Genomic DNA, 20,595 nt, shown 5'->3' with positions numbered 1-20,595 from the left:
CAAGTGAATGCAAAAGTGATGATATAGTAAGAGAGCATATGGTTAAAGACCTAATTAAGAGCCCATAGTGAGAAATCCATATGATTGTGAAGAGTGCCATAATATTAGTGATATACTCGATCATAATGGACCATTATGAACTAATGGGAAAGGGATATATGGGTAAACTGAAAAATCTTATTCCATACTGATATATTTGATAAGGCAGTCCTATGGGAATATTTAATTTAGTTCAGGAAAACCCCATAATTGATGTTCTCATTCATACCCTGGGGGTAGGTGGTGCCCAAATTGAAAATCCATTTGCACTCCTTCTTCAGTAAACTGTCCGTTATGTTGCCACCATGGATTCCCAGTGTGATTTTTTTGTAATCCAAATGCTCTCAAGTCCTCCCATCTGCTATTATGGTGGATGTAAAAATGACATGCTACTGTGGTGTGTTATTTCATTTTAGCCTTGTCCGTGACGGCATTGCGTATGGATCCCACATGTTCAAGAATACATTGTTTAAGAGGTCTAGCTGTCATCCCTATGTATTTCTTATTGCATGTACATCTAATACAATAAATAACCCCTTCTGTTAGGCAGTGAATATAATCCACAATCCTGTGCTTATGCCCAAATTTGTCCTCTACCTCTGTGACTGTTTCCATGTGTCTACAAGCTTTGCATCTCCCATGCAGATAAGTTCCAGTTACTGTTGGTTCTTTTCGGTAGTCTTTGAAAATGACTTTGAACTAAGCAGTCTTTGAGGTTTCTGGATCGACGCCAGCTCATCGATACTCGGGGGCCTAGTTTCTCAGACAGGATGGGACCGGCGTTTAGAATATGCCAGTATTTTTGTATGGAGCTGGTAACTTTTCTTCATTCCTGACAAAAATTGCCCACAATTCTGATTGAATTGTTGGTTTTCTTATCCCATACTTTCTTGAAGATAATGTCATGTAGGGTGGTTTCCTTCGCAGTTCTTGTTGCTTTTTTGATGAAAGTGTTGCTATACCCTCTTTCTCGTAGTCTCTGAGCTAGTTCACCACTCTGTATCTTGAACTGTCCATCATCCGAACAGGTTCTGCGAAGGCGTAGGAATTCCCCTTTTGGTATATTTTCAATAGTTGGGGGAATGTGGGAGCTTGTTTGGTGCAACAATGTGTTTGTTGCCGTGGTTTTCCGATATAGACTGGTGGCTCATGGTCTTTATATATCTTCAGATCCAAGAAAGGCAATTTTGACTGACTGATATTGTGGGTGAGGCAAATATTAAATTTGTTGTGATTCAGATGTTGGATAAATTCATGTACTTGCTGCAATTCGCTTTCCCAGATCATAAAGATGTCGTCTATGTATCTGGCCCACATGATGACACTAGATGTAAATCTATCATTGTCATCTTTGAAGACGATTTCCTTCTCCCACCAGCCGAGAAAAAGCGTATGTTGGTGCACATGCTGCCCCCATGGCCGTCCCTCTCGTTTGTAAGTAGAACTTGTCATTAAATGTGAAAAAATTTAAGTAAAGTACAAAGTGTAATAGTTTAATTAGGAATTGATGAAAATCCTTCCATCCTTCCATGCATAGAAAATGTTCGACTGCAACCATCCCATTCTGGGGGTCAGTGGACGTATATACTGCTTCAACATCCAATGATACTAGATATTGGTGGTCATCGAGTCTCACATCTTGTAATTTCCTAAGTATGTCTGCTGTGTCTTGGACATAAGATGGAAGATTTAGGACCAAATGTCTTAAGTGTAAATCCGAAAAGATACTGGATCTTTCTGTAAATCCTCCTATTCCCGAGACTATTGGTCTCCCAGGTGGAGTCTGGATATTCTTATATGCCTTGGGTAACATATAGTAAGTTGGAATTCTGAGATTTTGAACTAGTAAGTACTCATGCTCTTGTTTGGTGATTATTCCTTGTTCTAAAGCTTGATTAATTATTCGTTGGTAGATGATCTTAAAATTTTCCAAGGGATTCAAAAGTATTCTTTTATAGCAGTCAGTAGTTTCTAGCTATCACAGAGCTTCCTTTATGTATTGAATTTTGGGCCAGATCACAACATTTCCCCCTTTGTCCGAGGGTTTAATGATAACGTCTTCCCACTTTTGTATTTCTTTCAAGGCCTTTCTTTCTTGTAATGTAAGATTGGCGCAATGAGAAAATTTATTTCTGTCAGTGTGTATTTTGTCAAATTCTTTGGCCACCAATTTCATAAATATCTGTACCTCCGGACTTATTTGTTCTTGTGGGAAGTATGTTGAATTCTCCTTGCAAATAGGCCTGGTGGGAAGGGTGAGTTCAGTAGGGGTCAGTTCTCCTTGTTCTTGCTCCAATTCCTGTAGTGCTAAGAGAGCTTCCTGTTCTAAAGTTAATGTATCGGGAGTAGTTTGTGTCCAAGGAAGCAGTTCCTGGGTAGTGACTTCCATCGTCGCCATAGTGCCCAATAGGGAATCTGACATGATTGCATCTTCTTCTTTATTTGCATACATTTTCATTAGTAGAAGCTTACTGCCAAACATCTTAAGGTCTTTCTCCCAATTAAATCTATTAAAGTTATCCTTAGGGGAAAAAGTCAGACCCTTACTTAGAATTTGTTTCTGTGCCTCCGTAATTAAATGTTCTGAAAGGTTAATAATTTTAAGTTGAGTGTCAGCTTTCTCATGATCAGTAAGCAATTGCACTGAAGTTATATTTCTTTCTTTACTTTGTGGGTCATTACTGGTTGGAAATTCCTGTGCTATCTCTTCCGTGTGCTCCGGGTCAGTGGAGGTGATGAGTCCCATTGTTGCATGACATAAGATTATTCAGTTTACCCATATATCCCTTTCCCATTAGTTCATAATGGTCGATTATGATCGAGTATATCACTAATATTATGGCACTCTTCACAATCATATGGATTTCTCACCATGGGCTCTTAATTAGGTCTTTAACCATATGCTCTCTTACTATATCACTATATCATCACTTTTGCATTCACTTGCTCTCCATGTTTGATTTAATATAATCATGAAAATTATCCTGGCATCCATCCCTCGTTTCATAACCTTTCCTCTTTTCCTTTCTTTTTAATTTCACCTATAAGATCACTTTTATAAACCTTTCACAACCCTTATAAAAAAGTGCTATTTCATAACCTTTCTTATTTTCTATTTTTCCTATCTCTTTAATATTACCTATAATAACACTTTTAAAACCTTTCCAAAAGTAATCCTCCAAATTGTAACCGACCATCCCTCTTTTCCCCACATGTTTATTTTACATTATAATTCAACCCATTTCTCTTAATTTGCATTATTCATTATTCCCACATGTCATATAGCTTTTCTATTAATTATTCCACTCTCACTTTATATTCTATATTCCTCATTGTCTTCACACTGGGAATCCATGGTGGCAACATAACGGACAGTTTACTGAAGAAGGAGTGCAAATGGATTTTCAATTTGGGCACCACCTACCCCCAGGGTATGAATGAGAACATCAATTATGGGGTTTTCCTGAACTAAATTAAATATTCCCATAGGACTGCCTTATCAAATATATCAGTATGGAATAATATTTTTCAGTTTACCCATATATCCCTTTCCCATTAGTTCATAATGGTCCATTATGATCGAGTATATCACTAATATTATGGCACTCTTCACAATCATATGGATTTCTCACTATGGGCTCTTAATTAGGTCTTTAACCATATGCTCTCTTACTATATCATCACTTTTGCATTCACTTGCTCTCCATGTTTGATTTAATTTAATCTTGAAAATTATCCCGGCATCCATCCCTTATTTCATAACATTTCCTCTTTTCCTTTCTTTTTCATTTCACCTATAAGATCACTTTTATAAACCTTTCACAACCCTTATAAAAAAGTGCTATTTCATAACCTTTCTTATTTCCCATTTATCCTATCTCTTTAATATTACCTATAATAACGCTTTTAAAACCTTTCCAAAAGTAATCCTCTTTCCCCACATGTTTATTTTACATTATAATTCAACCCATTTCTCTGAATTTGCATTATTAATTATTCCCACATATCATATAGCTTTTCTATTAATTATTCCACTCTCACTTCATATTTTATGTTCCACATTGTCTTCTCCTCCCGCTGCATATTTTTATTCCATATTAAAGGTAACTGAGTGTTAGCATAATAGCTCTGTATCATTTGGTATCTCATTATGACAAAATATTATTGTATTTTAGGACACCATATAATCCACGTACACAGTGTGCTAATATTTAATTTTCTTATTTATTTTTCTTATCCTCAAATTGTTTTATTCCAAGCATTCTAATATAATTAATTCAGAAATGAGATCAACATTGTCAAAGTTTATCAGTCTATACGTTGCCATATAATCACCTCATGCGCTTGCCCGCTGCACATGCACTTTCTCTGGCGTGCGTGCACATACTCGCAATTGCGTGACGGCGCCTCTATGGGCGTGCGCTTGAGCGCATGGTATGTGCATTTACGGTAGAGTTTGTGTGCGTCTAGCGAGCGACTTAATCGCTGCTTAATAAATCCATATAGCAGGTTTTATAGGTAATGTTCCCCTTTGTGATATCTGTAAGTTTGTTTAAAATGACTTGTTCCTGGACATGGAAATCCCTCTTTTCGTGATACAAAGGGTCTGTCTAAGGTTGAACAGTGGTGTCTGGTACCTAACCGAAGAGTATTTTAATAGCAACAATCCGGTGTTGGTTAGGTATAAATTAATCGCTCCTGTATATAGTTATGGCCATTAGTAATTTCTTGATATATCCTATATTTGCAGTTCATTATCCATGCGGCCAGAATCCAGAGATTCCCTCCCACCTGAGCTGTTTGTAATAGTCACAGCCCACTTGTTCAAATCCGACTATGACCTTTTGTTATAGTGCAGAGAGACATTCCTGTGTCCAATGAACAATAAGGTTGTAGGGCCCTTTGAAGTACACTGTGTGTTGTGTATATAAGGGTCACTGTCCCCAGACCGGCCAGTACTCTCACTCTTCAACATTTATCTCTGATAATTGGAGGACTGGATTCCGGTTGCGCTGGCGAATGTTCCCCGTATGGTACGTTTCTCTGTGGCCACTCTGTTACCCGTGTAATGATAGCCATTCATACTTAGTCTATGTATTTGTATTTGTGATCGTTTACTATTGTGTATATTTCAGTCTAGAGATTCTGTTAGAATTATATGTTAGTTTGTAGTGTATGACTTGTCAACTGTTTCCCCTTTTCGATATAACTAAAAGATTGTTAGTAAAGGTTTTGGAACCTTAGTAAAGTATCGTGTGTTCATTACATTACTGTGGGTAATAGGAGCGTCTTGATCGCTCAAACAGCTTTAACATTAACAAGGTTAAGCAGCGTTACATCTCTGCAGCGTTTCATAACAAGGTTTACAGCATAAAGAGTATCCTTTCTGAGTGTTGCATTCAAGGTTTACAGAGTGTCATCCTGTGGGCGTCTGCGCCGCTCGTGTTCCCCTCGTGGTCTCGAGCATCCGCTACGCTGGTAGCGTATCGTTACGGTAGTCGGCAGCCTATAGCGTGCTTGACTCTACGCATTAAGCCGTGAGCAAACATGCCGCTCGTGCGTCTCGACCACGGCTAAGCGTCTGCTACGCTAGGTGCGTACCCTTACGGTACCCCATACGCCAATAGCGTACTGAGTCTCTTACCCATATATAGTGAATATTATAAGGTAATCAAATCGACATTATCAACATGAACCAATAATTAGACCCCATACTTATACTCAGAACTCACTAACTGATTGGAAGGGACACTAACACCAAGGTTCACAATTTGTCAATTATCACTTATCAATCAATTAGACAAGTATCTCTTGTATATAAAAACTACTAATCAGGGACTAAATATCAGTATCGCCCTGTGAACAAGCTACCATTGCGAAACGTACGTTAGGGAAAGGACAAACCGATCACGTGATACGCACACGTGACCGGGGTTAGCTGTTGATTCTAGAAACGGCAACGCCGGGAGCCATCCTACAGTCACTGTTTCATGACTCTGCAGCTCTTCTCTGGATGCCTGCATTCATACAGCCCAGACGTCACGGCCAGAGAGCTTAACTCACCAGCACAGAGGTAACACCAGTGTGCTTTGAAAAGCACCACGAGTGTCACCCCGCTGGGAATAGTAGCGCAGTCTGGCCAAATTGAGAAGATAACAGGAGAGTGGTATCGTATGCAAATTAGATAATCACATCTATTTCATGTCTTTTTATGTATTATGTTCCTTTCATTAGTAGACCATTACATACAGCATGGCTATTTTTTCTTTGGAGCTGTTATTCATAAATAATAGATATACATGTGATAGTGATTACTTACAGATCCAACTTTTTCCTGCTCACGTCCAAATATCGGCTGTGTCCTTACATACCCATTGGAGGAAATTATGAGTGACCATAGAATGGTTTCTTGTGTGCTATGTTATATGATTGCTATGTTGGAGAATTGAATGAAAGCCTGTAACTTTTTTAGTAACAGTTTTCTGTGAATTCCTGCCCCTTCATCTGAATAGTTCCATATGAATTGTGTCATTTAACACATGTATCATTATACTGAGTATTGAATAGGAAATTGTATCTAATTCAGCTATAACCACAGGGTGGGCAAATTAACTTTTACAGCCACACTGAATGACATATGAATTGTTGTTTATAATTGCTTGCCCTGTGTATGAATTGCTATTTTTTGGGGCATCAAATTAAATATTATCTCAAATTCTAGCCACAATTACTATATGTGGCACCGAATTCTGTTCCCTACCGGTATATGAACTATACTGTGGCTCACTAATCTGTGTCTTGAGTTTTTGTGGTTCATACATGGATCGCTATTTCTAGCAATTTTTAGCTTGTGGTATTAACTCTCAGCTCTAACAGTATACGAGGTATAGTGTGGTATATTATTTAATGTTTATGCAACAGGTACACTCAACTAATCCTATGACACAGGAATTGTTATCCTTGGAGAATTGTCTCATATACCAGGCATATGTAAATACTATGATTCATTATTGCTTTGTGGTATATTTATGGTCACAAACGAAGAGACCATAATCACTTTACTGTGTTACTTCCTAAGCAGGAATTCTAATACTATTCCCTTCATTCTCACCTGTGATTATCAATACACATGTGAAAATATACATCGGACTGTGATCACTGCACAGATTATTTTACAAGTGGAAGCAGCTACTGCTTAAATTGAGTAATAGTATATACTCCCTCCACTTATTCAATAAATAACAAGGCTTGTTACCACTGTCCATAAAATATGAAGTGAGAGTGGAATAATTAATAGAAAAGCTATATGACATGTGGGAATAATTAATAATGCAAATTCAGAGAAATGGGTTGAATTATAATGTAAAATAAACATGTGGGGAAAGAGGGAGGGTTGGTTATAATTTGGAGGATTACTTTTGGAAAGGTTTTAAAAGCGTTATTATAGGTAATATTAAAGAGATAGGATAAATGGGAAATAAGAAAGGTTATGAAATAGCACTTTTTTATAAGAGTTGTGAAAGGTTTATAAAAGTGATCTTATAGGTGAAATTAAAAAGAAAGGAAAAGAGGAAATGTTATGAAATAAGGGATGGATGCCGGGATAATTTTCAAGATTAAATTAAATCAAACATGGAGAGCAAGTGAATGCAAAAGTGATGATATAGTAAGAGAGCATATGGTTAAAGACCTAATTAAGAGCCCATAGTGAGAAATCCATATGATTGTGAAGAGTGCCATAATATTAGTGATATACTCGATCATAATGGACCATTATGAACTAATGGGAAAGGGATATATGGGTAAACTGAAAAATCTTATTCCATACTGATATATTTGATAAGGCAGTCCTATAGGAATATTTAATTTAGTTCAGGAAAACCCCATAATTGATGTTCTCATTCATACCCTGGGGGTAGGTTGTGCCCAAATTGAAAATCCATTTGCACTCCTTCTTCAGTAAACTGTCCGTTATGTTGCCACCATGGATTCCCAGTGTGATTTTTTTGTAATCCAAATGCTCTCAAGTCCTCCCATCTGCTATTATGGTGGATGTAAAAATGACATGCTACTGTGGTGTGTTATTTCATTTTAGCCTTGTCCGTGACGGCATTGCGTATGGATCCCACATGTTCAAGAATACATTGTTTAAGAGGTCTAGCTGTCATCCCTATGTATTTCTTATTGCATGTACATCTAATACAATAAATAACCCCTTCTGTTAGGCAGTGAATATAATCCACAATCCTGTGCTTATGCCCAAATTTGTCCTCTACCTCTGTGACTGTTTCCATGTGTCTACAAGCTTTGCATCTCCCATGCAGATAAGTTCCAGTTACTGTTGGTTCTTTTTCGGTAGTCTTTGAAAATGACTTTGAACTAAGCAGTCTTTGAGGTTTCTGGATCGACGCCAGCTCATCGATACTCGGGGGCCTAGTTTCTCAGACAGGATGGGACCGGCGTTAAGAATATGCCAGTATTTTTGTATGGAGCTGGTAACTTTTCTTCATTCCTGACAAAAATTGCCCACAATTCTGATTGAATTGTTGGTTTTCTTATCCCATACTTTCTTGAAGATAATGTCATGTAGGGTGGTTTCCTTCGCAGTTCTTGTTGCTTTTTTGATGAAAGTGTTGCTATACCCTCTTTCTCGTAGTCTCTGAGCTAGTTCACCACTCTGTATCTTGAACTGTCCATCATCCGAACAGGTTCTGCGAAGGCGTAGGAATTCCCCTTTTGGTATATTTTCAATAGTTGGGGGAATGTGGGAGCTTGTTTGGTGCAACAATGTGTTTGTTGCCGTGGTTTTCCGATATAGACTGGTGGCTCATGGTCTTTATATATCTTCAGATCCAAGAAAGGCAATTTTGACTGACTGATATTGTGGGTGAGGCAAATATTAAATTTGTTGTGATTCAGATGTTGGATAAATTCATGTACTTGCTGCAATTCGCTTTCCCAGATCATAAAGATGTCGTCTATGTATCTGGCCAACATGATGACACTAGATGTAAATCTATCATTGTCATCTTTGAAGACGATTTCCTTCTCCCACCAGCCGAGAAAAAGCGTATGTTGGTGCACATGCTGCCCCCATGGCCGTCCCTCTCGTTTGTAAGTAGAACTTGTCATTAAATGTGAAAAAATTTAAGTAAAGTACAAAGTGTAATAGTTTAATTAGGAATTGATGAAAATCCTTCCATCCTTCCATGCATAGAAAATGTTCGACTGCAACCATCCCATTCTGGGGGTCAGTGGACGTATATACTGCTTCAACATCCAATGATACTAGATATTGGTGGTCGTCGAGTCTCACATCTTGTAATTTCCTAAGTATGTCTGCTGTGTCTTGGACATAAGATGGAAGATTTAGGACCAAATGTCTTAAGTGTAAATCCGAAAAGATACTGGATCTTTCTGTAAATCCTCCTATTCCCGAGACTATTGGTCTCCCAGGTGGAGTCTGGATATTCTTATATGCCTTGGGTAACATATAGTAAGTTGGAATTCTGAGATTTTGAACTAGTAAGTACTCATGCTCTTGTTTGGTGATTATTCCTTGTTCTAAAGCTTGATTAATTATTCGTTGGTAGATGATCTTAAAATTTTCCAAGGGATTCAAAAGTATTCTTTTATAGCAGTCAGTAGTTTCTAGCTATCACAGAGCTTCCTTTATGTATTGAATTTTGGGCCAGATCACAACATTTCCCCCTTTGTCCGAGGGTTTAATGATAACGTCTTCCCACTTTTGTATTTCTTTCAAGGCCTTTCTTTCTTGTAATGTAAGATTGGCGCAATGAGAAAATTTATTTCTGTCAGTGTGTATTTTGTCAAATTCTTTGGCCACCAATTTCATAAATATCTGTACCTCCGGACTTATTTGTTCTTGTGGGAAGTATGTTGAATTCTCCTTGCAAATAGGCCTGGTGGGAAGGGTGAGTTCAGTAGGGGTCAGTTCTCCTTGTTCTTGCTCCAATTCCTGTAGTGCTAAGAGAGCTTCCTGTTCTAAAGTTAATGTATCGGGAGTAGTTTGTGTCCAAGGAAGCAGTTCCTGGGTAGTGACTTCCATCGTCGCCATAGTGCCCAATAGGGAATCTGACATGATTGCATCTTCTTCTTTATTTGCATACATTTTTATTAGTAGAAGCTTACTGCCAAACATCTTAAGGTCTTTCTCCCAATTAAATCTATTAAAGTTATCCTTAGGGGAAAAAGTCAGACCCTTACTTAGAATTTGTTTCTGTGCCTCCGTAATTAAATGTTCTGAAAGGTTAATAATTTTAAGTTGAGTGTCAGCTTTCTCATGATCAGTAAGCAATTGCACTGAAGTTATATTTCTTTCTTTACTTTGTGGGTCATTACTGGTTGGAAATTCCTGTGCTATCTCTTCCGTGTGCTCCGGGTCAGTGGAGGTGATGAGTCCCATTGTTGCATGACATAAGATTATTCAGTTTACCCATATATCCCTTTCCCATTAGTTCATAATGGTCGATTATGATCGAGTATATCACTAATATTATGGCACTCTTCACAATCATATGGATTTCTCACCATGGGCTCTTAATTAGGTCTTTAACCATATGCTCTCTTACTATATCACTATATCATCACTTTTGCATTCACTTGCTCTCCATGTTTGATTTAATTTAATCTTGAAAATTATCCTGGCATCCATCCCTCGTTTTATAACCTTTCCTCTTTTCCTTTCTTTTTAATTTCACCTATAAGATCACTTTTATAAACCTTTCACAAACCTTATAAAAAAGTGCTATTTCATAACCTTTCTTATTTTCTATTTTTCCTATCTCTTTAATATTACCTATAATAACACTTTTAAAACCTTTCCAAAAGTAATCCTCCAAATTGTAACCGACCATCCCTCTTTTCCCCACATGTTTATTTTACATTATAATTCAACCCATTTCTCTTAATTTGCATTATTCATTATTCCCACATGTCATATAGCTTTTCTATTAATTATTCCACTCTCACTTTATATTCTATATTCCTCATTGTCTTCCCCTCCCGCTGCATATTTGTATTCCATATTAAAGTTAACTGAGTGTTAGCATAATAGCTCTGTATCATTTGGTATCTCATTATGACAAAATAATATTATATTTTAGGACACCATATAATCCATGTACATAGTGTGCTAATATTTAATTTTTTTTATTTTTTTTCTTATCCTCAAATTGTTTTATTCCAAGCATTCTAATATAATTAATTCAGAAATGAGATCAACATGATCCAATAATTAGACCCCATACTTATACTCAGAACTCACTAACTGATCGGAAGGGACACTAACACCAAGGTTCACAATTTGTCAATTATCACTCATCAATCAATTAGACAAGTATCTCTTTTATATAAAAAAGCTAATCAAGGACTAAATCTCAGTATCGCTCTGTGAGCAACTACCATTGCGAAACGTACGTTAGGGAAAGGACAAACCGATCACGTGATGCGCACACGTGTACGGAGTCAGCCGTTGATTCCGGAAACGGCAACGCCGGGTGCCATCCTACAGTCACTGGTTCACGGATCCGGAGCTCTTCTCTGGATGCCTGCATTCACACAGCCCGGACGTCACAGCCAGAGAGCTTAACTCACCAGCACAGAGGTAACACCAGTGTGCTTTGAAAAGCACCACGAGTGTCACCCCGCTGGGAATAGTAGCGCAGTCTGGCAGAATTGAGCAGATAACAGGAGAGTGGTATCGTATGCAAATTAGATAATCACATCTATTTCATGTCTTTTTATGTATTGTGTTCTTTTCATTAGTAGACCATTACATACAGCATGGCTATTTTTTCTTTAAAGCGGTTATTCATAAATAAGAGACATACATGTGATAGTGATTACTTACAGATCCAACTTTTTCCTGCTCACGTCCAAATATCGGCTGTGTCCTTACATACCCATTGGAGGAAATTATGAGTGACCATAGAATGGTTTCTTGTGTGCTATGTTATAGGATTGCTATTTTGGAGCATTGAATCAAAGCCTGTAACTTTTTTACTAACAGTTTTCTGTGAATTCCTGCCTGGCATCTGAATTCTTACATATGAATTGTGTCATTTAACACATGTATCATTATACTGAGTATTGAATAGGAAATTGTATGTAATTCAGCTATAACCACAGGGTGGGGCAAATAAACGTTTACAGCCACACTGAATGACATATGAATTGCTGTTTATAATTGCTTGCCCTGTTTATGAATTGCTATTTTCTTGGGCATCAAATTAGATATTATCTCAAATTCTAGCCACAATTACTATATGTGGCACCAAATTCTATGCCCTAACGGTATATGTACTATACTGTGGCTCACTAATCTATGTCTTGAGTTTTTGCGGTTCATACATGGATTGCTATTTCTAGCAATTTTTAGCTTGTGGTATTAACTCTCAGCTCTAACAGTATACGAGGTATAGTGTGGTATATTATTTCATGTTTATGCAACAGGTACACTCAACTAATCCTATGACACAGGAATTGTTATCCTTGGAGAATTGTCTCATATACCAGGCATATGTAAATACTATGATTCATTATTGCTTTGTGGTATATTTATGGTCACAAACGAAGAGACCATAATCACTTTACTGTGTTACTTCCTAAGCAGGAATTCTATTACTATTCCCTTCATTCTCACCTGTGATTATCAATACACATGTGAAAATATACATCGGACTGTGATCACTGCACAGATTATTTTACAAGTGGAAGCAGCTACTGCTTAAATTGAGTAATAGTATATACTCCCTCCACTTATTCAATAAATAACAAGGCTTGTTACCACTGTTCATTTAGACGAGAGGTCTAAACGCAGAAATTTGCGGTCATACCCCACTGGAGATGCCCAATCTCATCTGATCTTGGGAGCCAAGAAGTGGAGGGTTGGGCCAGTACTCGGATGGGAGACCACCTTGGAACACCCAGGTACTGCAATTGATGGCTGCTTACTAGATCTAGTTGCTTGCTAACAGGAAGCAGCATATATAAAAAACAGGACACTAACAATTGGACTATGACCTATGATTCAATCTTCTGCAATATCTTTTCTTTAAAGTGGCTTATGCAGATCAAATGATGGTCATAATAAACTTTTTTGTAACACAAGGATACCACTCAATTGAATCTACCTAGGAATTCCACTAATCTTAACATCAGGAATCCGGCTATTTATTTATCATAGCCAAGGCTATTTATTATATTTAATATATTTTTATAATTTCGCATTAATTGGTAAAACCTGAACTCCATGTTATTATCCTTACTCTAATAAAAAATAGGATCTTAACAGTTATTTATAACACATTTCTGTATGTCTGAAACTGAGTGCTCCTCAACAAGAGTCTACTGTTCTTCTGATTCTTTGGTATTTATTTTGATACATTTCTTGACTCTGGGGAGCACCACTGAGGTTTAACCTATATACACCATATAAGTGAAGGAAAGCCTTAAGGTGTTTGGTTACCTGACCGTGAAGTAATTTCATTTATTATTATCAGTTGTTTTCAGACCATTATTAATATTGATTTATTATAATTCTTTTAATCTGTGCGGCTCCCTTTATAACCAATTTCCAATGTCAGAGAAGCTATAAGCGTTTTTATTGAGCGTCATTGGCTAATGATTTGGAGGTCTGGTGAACCAGGATCACCTTTTCAGCAATAGTTACTAGCATTATTAGGAATGGAGACATTTCCATCTTGTCTGGGCCTAGATTGCAGTTCTTAAAGTTGGTGCGGAGACAGGCTTGTGAGTATGGGGCAAAGTGTTGAAATGTAGCAATTTGTTCCAGATTTTTTTTCCCATTTTACAACATTTCTGAAAGCAATATATGAATTAAGTAGATGTAGGGTGGCATTTCGAGTAAGTGCTTTTCTTCTCTGGAACCATATGGCTGCATTGAGCTGGCAGACTTTATGCTTTGTGAAGACAGTAGTTCTAATGTGAATATCTTGCAAGTAAGGTGACTGTGTTTTTTTCCAGAACTGTGTCATAATGGTGGAAGACAACTCTGGTATCTCAGTTCACCATGACTTCGATAACACTTTCCATGGTGCCGTGGTGGAGGCTGGCAAGAGCTTGGAGTATAAGTATTTGGTACAGTAAAGAATTGTGTTGAGTAGTCTGAGCAGAGAGCAAATAGGGTCCTGAGATCGTAGGGTGTGTGTGTTGGTGTCAAAAGTTGAGATTTAGTGTTGGACCTGAAGGTACATATGAAACTGCTTAGGGATTTGGTAAATTTGTTGGAGATATTGGAAAGAGAGAATTTGGCATTGAGGTTCAAATACTTTGGAGATATTTCTAAAGTAATTTATCTCTCTGGCAACCAAAGGGAAATATAGGGAGACCATAGAAGATCCTTATGTAACTTTGTATTAATGGATAACCAGGCATAGAGTAATAGTTATCTCGGAATATGATATAATTTAACATTACAGGAGGAATATCTATGTTCTCAGTATGCAAGAGAAAGCCTGGAGAGTAAGGGTGGAATAATGGTATGTCCAGAGTGTTGTCAGTATAAATATAAGTATTCAATATCCAGTCACTGATATATCTGAAGTACACTGACATGGATTAGGAGTGTATATGTGGGGCTTCCATACCTCCTTTTTTCTTGGTGGTCTGAAGTTTGAGCAAGGAGATTCCAGCTCTTTAATGCTGCCATAGGAATCGTGACTTTATATTCTGTAGTTAAAATTACAAATGTCAGTATTAGTTAAGCTGATGGGTAACATTTGCATTAGGAGAATGGTTTAGGGAAAATAATACTCTTATCACTGCTAAATGACCCAACAAAGAAAGGAGGAAGATTTTCCAACTAACATATAGGGTTGCAATTTTGGTAAGTGTGGGAAAATAATTAAAATATTAAAAGTTGAGAAAGATCAGAAGAAATGTAGATGCCTAAGTATTGTAAATTGTCAGAGGTGAGTCTGAAACGACTATGGGTTGGTATAAACTGAAGGAAGGCTTGTGGGTCACTGCTAAGTAGAATTTCTGATTTGGCACATTGATTTTGAAGCTCAAAAAGGCCCCAAATGATGTGACAGTGTCCATGACCGCTGGAATTGTGGTCACATGATCAGAGAGAAAAAGCAGCATATTGTGTGCGAAAAGAGCAATCTTAAGCTACACATTACCAACCAAGATTACCCAAGGCTAGTTTGGTGTTTGGTTCTGTGTCCATAGATGAATACAAATTTTGGATACCTGAAAAGACCTTGTGTACATTAACCACTGAATGGCATGCCCAAATAAAACTGGTCTGGTTGGGGGTAAAATAGGTTTGAGTTGGTTATCAATTATTTGGGTTTGTATTTTATCATCTAAATTTAATGAAGAAATGGGTCAAAAGAGCCCTAGCATTTAAAAGTCCCTTCCAGGTTTTGGTAGGACATTTACAGTATAATAGCTAAATTAAAATAAAGAGGAAACGTTTTTTGTATACATTTGAGAGAGCAGGTAAAGGCTGCTGGAGGGATAAAATAAAATAATAGATTAAATGTAGACCTCCACAAATAATGAGAGCTTCTTGGTAATGAATACTCAATATAGATAGAAGGGATTGAAAGAAGGATTTTTTTGTACAGTGTGTATTAGGGGCATAAATGTTACACAAAATATATTCTGAATAATCAATACATGCTGTATCTATAACATATCACCAAACCATGTCTTCTTCTATGTGCAGAGTTTTCAGATTTATATTACATTTTACTAGAGTAACTTCATATTTAGATGTGGAATTAAAGGGGTCTACTGCATGGGATCTGTGACATGTATAAACACCCTCTGCACTACCACTGAAGAGAGAATGATTGAAACTCTTTGAAACAGCAGATTGGCATTTACTGTGCTTTGAAATCTGTCTTCAGACTCCTGAATGTCTTTGAGGTCCATGTCTGGGATTACCTATCCCTTAATCTTGACATCATTAGCCTAAAATTCAAGATATTTAATGTATCAATGATTTTTCTTCTGCCAAATCCATCATGACCTTTCCACATTCCTTATATGTTTTGAGAAGAAAAAAGAAGATTCTTAGTTGGGGGCACTCTTGTATAGTTCTAAAATGTAACTTTTAGTAGAACATATCAATAAAAAAACTTCTTGTAAATATACACATAATAAAAACGTATTAAATAATAGAAAAAACAAATCCATTCTAACATTGACATACATACTGTAGATCAATGCAAAATGAAGTGTATACTATTTAAAGAGCAAGATATCTGTAGAATCAAAGGAAATTCCATGCCATCAACAATCTTTAAAGAGGTGTGGCCTAAATAAAGGAGGCGTGGTCATACACCTTAGAAAAAATTATTAAAAACAATTGTATTTTAATTGCCTCCCTGCCACACTACAGCCCAGCACACAGCAGCATGTGCTGGACTGAGGAGAAGAACTACATCTGCTGCTGCTAGGTAAGGGGGCCCAGGGCCCCCCCTGGGCCTCTCCATCAGACCTGGGCCCAGGAAATTAGTACCCTCTCCCCCCTTCTCTTGGCACCACTAGTATGTCTATGTATATGATATGGCCTGATAGTCTCTGTGGAAGAGAATCAACAATGTGTGCTGATACAATTTCCACATTCTTCAAAAGGAATATGGAGACAATGTAAGGGCTGGAGGTTTCATTTCTTGCAGGAAAACTAATTTTTTTTAAAAAACACTGTATCCTTCAAGAAGCTATTAGTTATGCAAGAATTTGCATAATTAATTGTTTCCTTCAAATAACTCATCATTTAGAGCAAGGAGTGACAGAACAGTCAGAAAAGCATACTTATGTCTCTGGGATAGAAATCTGCTTCCAATTGTGTGCTCATCAGCAGAGAATAATTGATGAGAGTTTCCTTTCCTGGTACGTTTGATAAATAAATTAATACTGTATATGATGTCAGATCAAAGAAGATCTGATGAGAGTAACAATAGAATAGACTAGACACAGTTCTGTGTTTTGTATTGTTTACCTCTGTAATGGGGGTTGTGTCTCGGTTTCGTTAGACACTAAATATGATTGATTATATTTGTAACAAAATGGATTACATCTAACACAGACAGCAGTGAAATGTCATGCTTCAATAGGTTATATAGTTTGTGGCAGGTATTATTAAAGTTATTCTAACTAATATAAATATATAGAGAGAATTGAGAGGAAAAGAAGAAGAACCACCTTTTCCTTCCGACTTAAATCCCCAGCAGAGCATGTGCTACAAGAGCAGTGATTGCCTTGTCATGGATAGCCAGATAGACCTAAGGGGTTAATACTCTCTATCCCTCTTTTGAAAGGGTATGGGGAATGGATACCCTTGGTGTTGGAAATCTCACTACCCAGTCTAAGAGAATATATTGTAAGTAGATAGATAGAGGTTGTAACTGGTCCTCACAGCTGTGAGAAGACAACATTGGTCATTTAGACACAGACTCGACAGCAACTGGAAGACAATCTGACCATGTTCAAGCCTTATGGGTGAAACATGCATGTAGGTTTGAAGGGAGCTCCGGTAGTACGCACAACGGAGTCCCTATTCCAGACGGCAACCAACATATGCATTGAGGACAATTTACAATTTGATTGCAGAAAACATCCTCTTGGCCATCTAGTCTGCCATTTTGATGCTTATGAAATGTATACACTTTGTAGTGAACACTCTCTATTTGCTCTCATAAAGTCTCCACTTTATGGTAGACTAAGAAAATGATATGCCTATCTACTAGTGAATGTTCATTACTTGGATGGATCTTAGGAACACATTTTACTTAACCATGGAAAAGATCCTACTGCATTTTTTTCAGACTGTACGAAACTGTTGTTTTTTGTTTTTTTGCAGACTAATCATGTCCTATTTGACTTGCATTGACAGCTACTTTGACCACATATTGTGAGTTCACAGCAAATGCATAAAAATACATTTGGAATCAACTAAAGACTTTTTTGCTGGTTAATTCATAAAGTGATAACATAGGAAGACCCCACATCTCTACATGAAACAGTTGTTGAGTCAATTGTCCTAATACTTTTGTTCACTTAATAAAAATGTGCGCTACATATTAAACAGTTGTAATTCATGCACAACTGTTATTCATTGACACCAAGCACTTTGCTGGAGAACAACCCTTCCTTTGACAAATCTTATTGTGAACCCACATGGATGAGTGGTGCAGCCAAATCTGTTAGGAGTCATTAGTAACCTTCAACTTTGCTCATGGTATGGTAAGTGTCTTGAAAAAGTCTTAATAGATGTGAGGTATCTTAGTACAAATTTAATTAACCTGTAGCAAAGTGTCTATTGTAGTGTAAATTTTACACTAGAATAAATCTAAAATGTAATCAGTTTGGTCAATGTGGGGTTTCCATGATGTACAAAAAACTGTTTCTCAATCTCCAATTGTTCTAAATTTGATTTAAAAGAAACATTTTTGTTATATTTTGCAGTAATTTGGATATTCCATTCCCTTTGTCTATCATACGAATCAAACATCAGTTACTAAACTCAATAACATTGCTGTATTGTATTACATTGTTTATACTGTATCTGATTCATCCACTGAACTCCCATTTTTTTTAAAGATTTTCAAAGTTCCGGATTATACTGTACATAATAATGTTTACAGATCTAGATTTATTGTATGGAATATAACAGTGTTTATTGTATTAAATTTGAATTGCATGATATTAAAAAAATCCCCATAGGGTAATGCAATTACAAACATTATAATGTTCCCATAGGTATATATTTATTTTGAATCTATGAACATTGTGCATCAGTCATTAGTGTATAAATAATCTTCTCAGTTCCCTCTCTGTGCTGTAAGTTATATAGGAGGATTCTGTGTGCTACTGCTGAGGTGATGTACACCGTGATAACAACGGAGGAATATAACTCAATCTCACAAGAGGTACAGTTTTAGAATACAAGGTTGTTTAATGTCTCACTGAAATGATTCTGTGTGTGATACTATGGATTTCTGTATACATCTATCAGCCATAATATTAAAACCACCTGCCTAATATCGTTTAGGTCCCTCTCATGCCACACCACAGATCTGACCCATCAAGGTCTCAACTTCACAAGACCATTGCAGCAGGGGCATAGCCAAAACTTTGTGGGCCAAATAGCAACATTTTACCAACTTGTACCAAGTTTTTGAGAGAGACATCTCTCCTCAGCAGTTGTTAATTGTATGCCCCATAATGTTGCCCTAGTTCATTTTCTAAACCATATAGTGCCTTAGTTAATGTTTAGCCCATAATAGTGGCCTAGTTAATTTCCTGAACTGCAGTAGTGCCCTAGTTCACGTTTCATCATGTTTAAGGGTTGCTAGTACACATTATGCAACACAGTGCACCAAATACACATTACGACATACAGTACAGTGCCACCAGTTCATATTGTGGCACATTACAGTGTCACAGGTGTCCTGTGATATAGGGCACCAAGACATTAGCAGCAGATCCGGTAAGTCCTGTAAGTTGCAACTACGCAGCCACACATGCAGGAAGCTGTGATGCACTGTGTGTTCTGATACCTTTCTGTCATGGCCAGCATTCACTTTTCATAAATTTGTGCTACAGTAGAGTTTCCCTTCAGAGTTATCAGATTAGGTGGCCTAGATTTAACTCCCCACTATTGAGACTTGGTTGATTAAGACATTGTTGTTGGTTTACCAGTTATCCTTCCTTTTACCAGTTTTGGAAGGTAATAAAAATATTTAGGGACCCATTTACCAATGAGTTTTCGATATTTAATACTTGTTGCATATGATAAATGGTGATCCATCCAATCAGCACCTTACTGTTAGGTGTTTAAAAATTGAGCTGATTGGCTGGAGCACTATGTGTCATACACAAAAGTATTAAATATCTAAAACACTTTGATAAATGGGCCCCTAAATATTGCATGTGTTGTAGAAAAGTGCCATATTACTGTAAGTACAGAAATTGTTGTCTATTCTTTAAATCCATAGTTAAAGTTTTAATATTATTTGTATTTCTTATAAAAATCAGCATCACAGTTGGGTACATTTCTGCAGTTTTCTTTAGACTTATTTAATTATAAAAAAATAAATGTATCATGCCCTTTACATGTTGATCCAATGAAAACATGCTTCCTATATTTACATAAATCAGATTTTAAAAGGAGAAAAAATAATGTAAGTTGTGTTGGTAAAAATATACAGATGGAATTAAAACAAAACCTTTGAAGCAAATATTCTGTAGGATTTTTTATGCTTAATAAAAAGAAAGACTATTTCCTTTGTTTGCGCCACTACGATCTGGAGCTGTGGGTCATTAGTGCTTCTCTTAATCTATACTACAAAAAAAAACTATGAGGCATATATAATACGGTGGGTTGAAAAACACAAAAGTGACAGTGGAGTTTAGCCTTAGGGCTCAAAAGTTGCCATTCGGGGTCAGTATCAACTGTACAATATTTCAACCCTCTGAGTTAATGTCTTCTTTTCTGGCAAGCAAATCAAAGGTTCACATTTTTAGATTTTTTTTTTTTTAATTAAGTGCCTTTGA

At 36.9% G+C, this 20,595-nt stretch overlaps 1 pseudogene; it reads left to right on the top strand.

Annotated features, from left to right (window-relative positions):
• The first annotated feature begins 12,882 nt into the window (after window positions 1–12,882).
• Window positions 12,883–13,002, top strand: LOC134946109 (5S ribosomal RNA; annotated as a pseudogene).
• Window positions 13,003–20,595: the final 7,593 nt, after the last annotated feature.

Source organism: Pseudophryne corroboree, chromosome 7 (assembly GCF_028390025.1).
Source record: "Pseudophryne corroboree isolate aPseCor3 chromosome 7, aPseCor3.hap2, whole genome shotgun sequence".
Classification (NCBI taxonomy): Eukaryota; Metazoa; Chordata; class Amphibia; order Anura; family Myobatrachidae; genus Pseudophryne; species Pseudophryne corroboree.
Note: the sequence above shows the minus strand (reverse complement) of the source record. Positions and strands in the feature narration are given on the sequence as shown.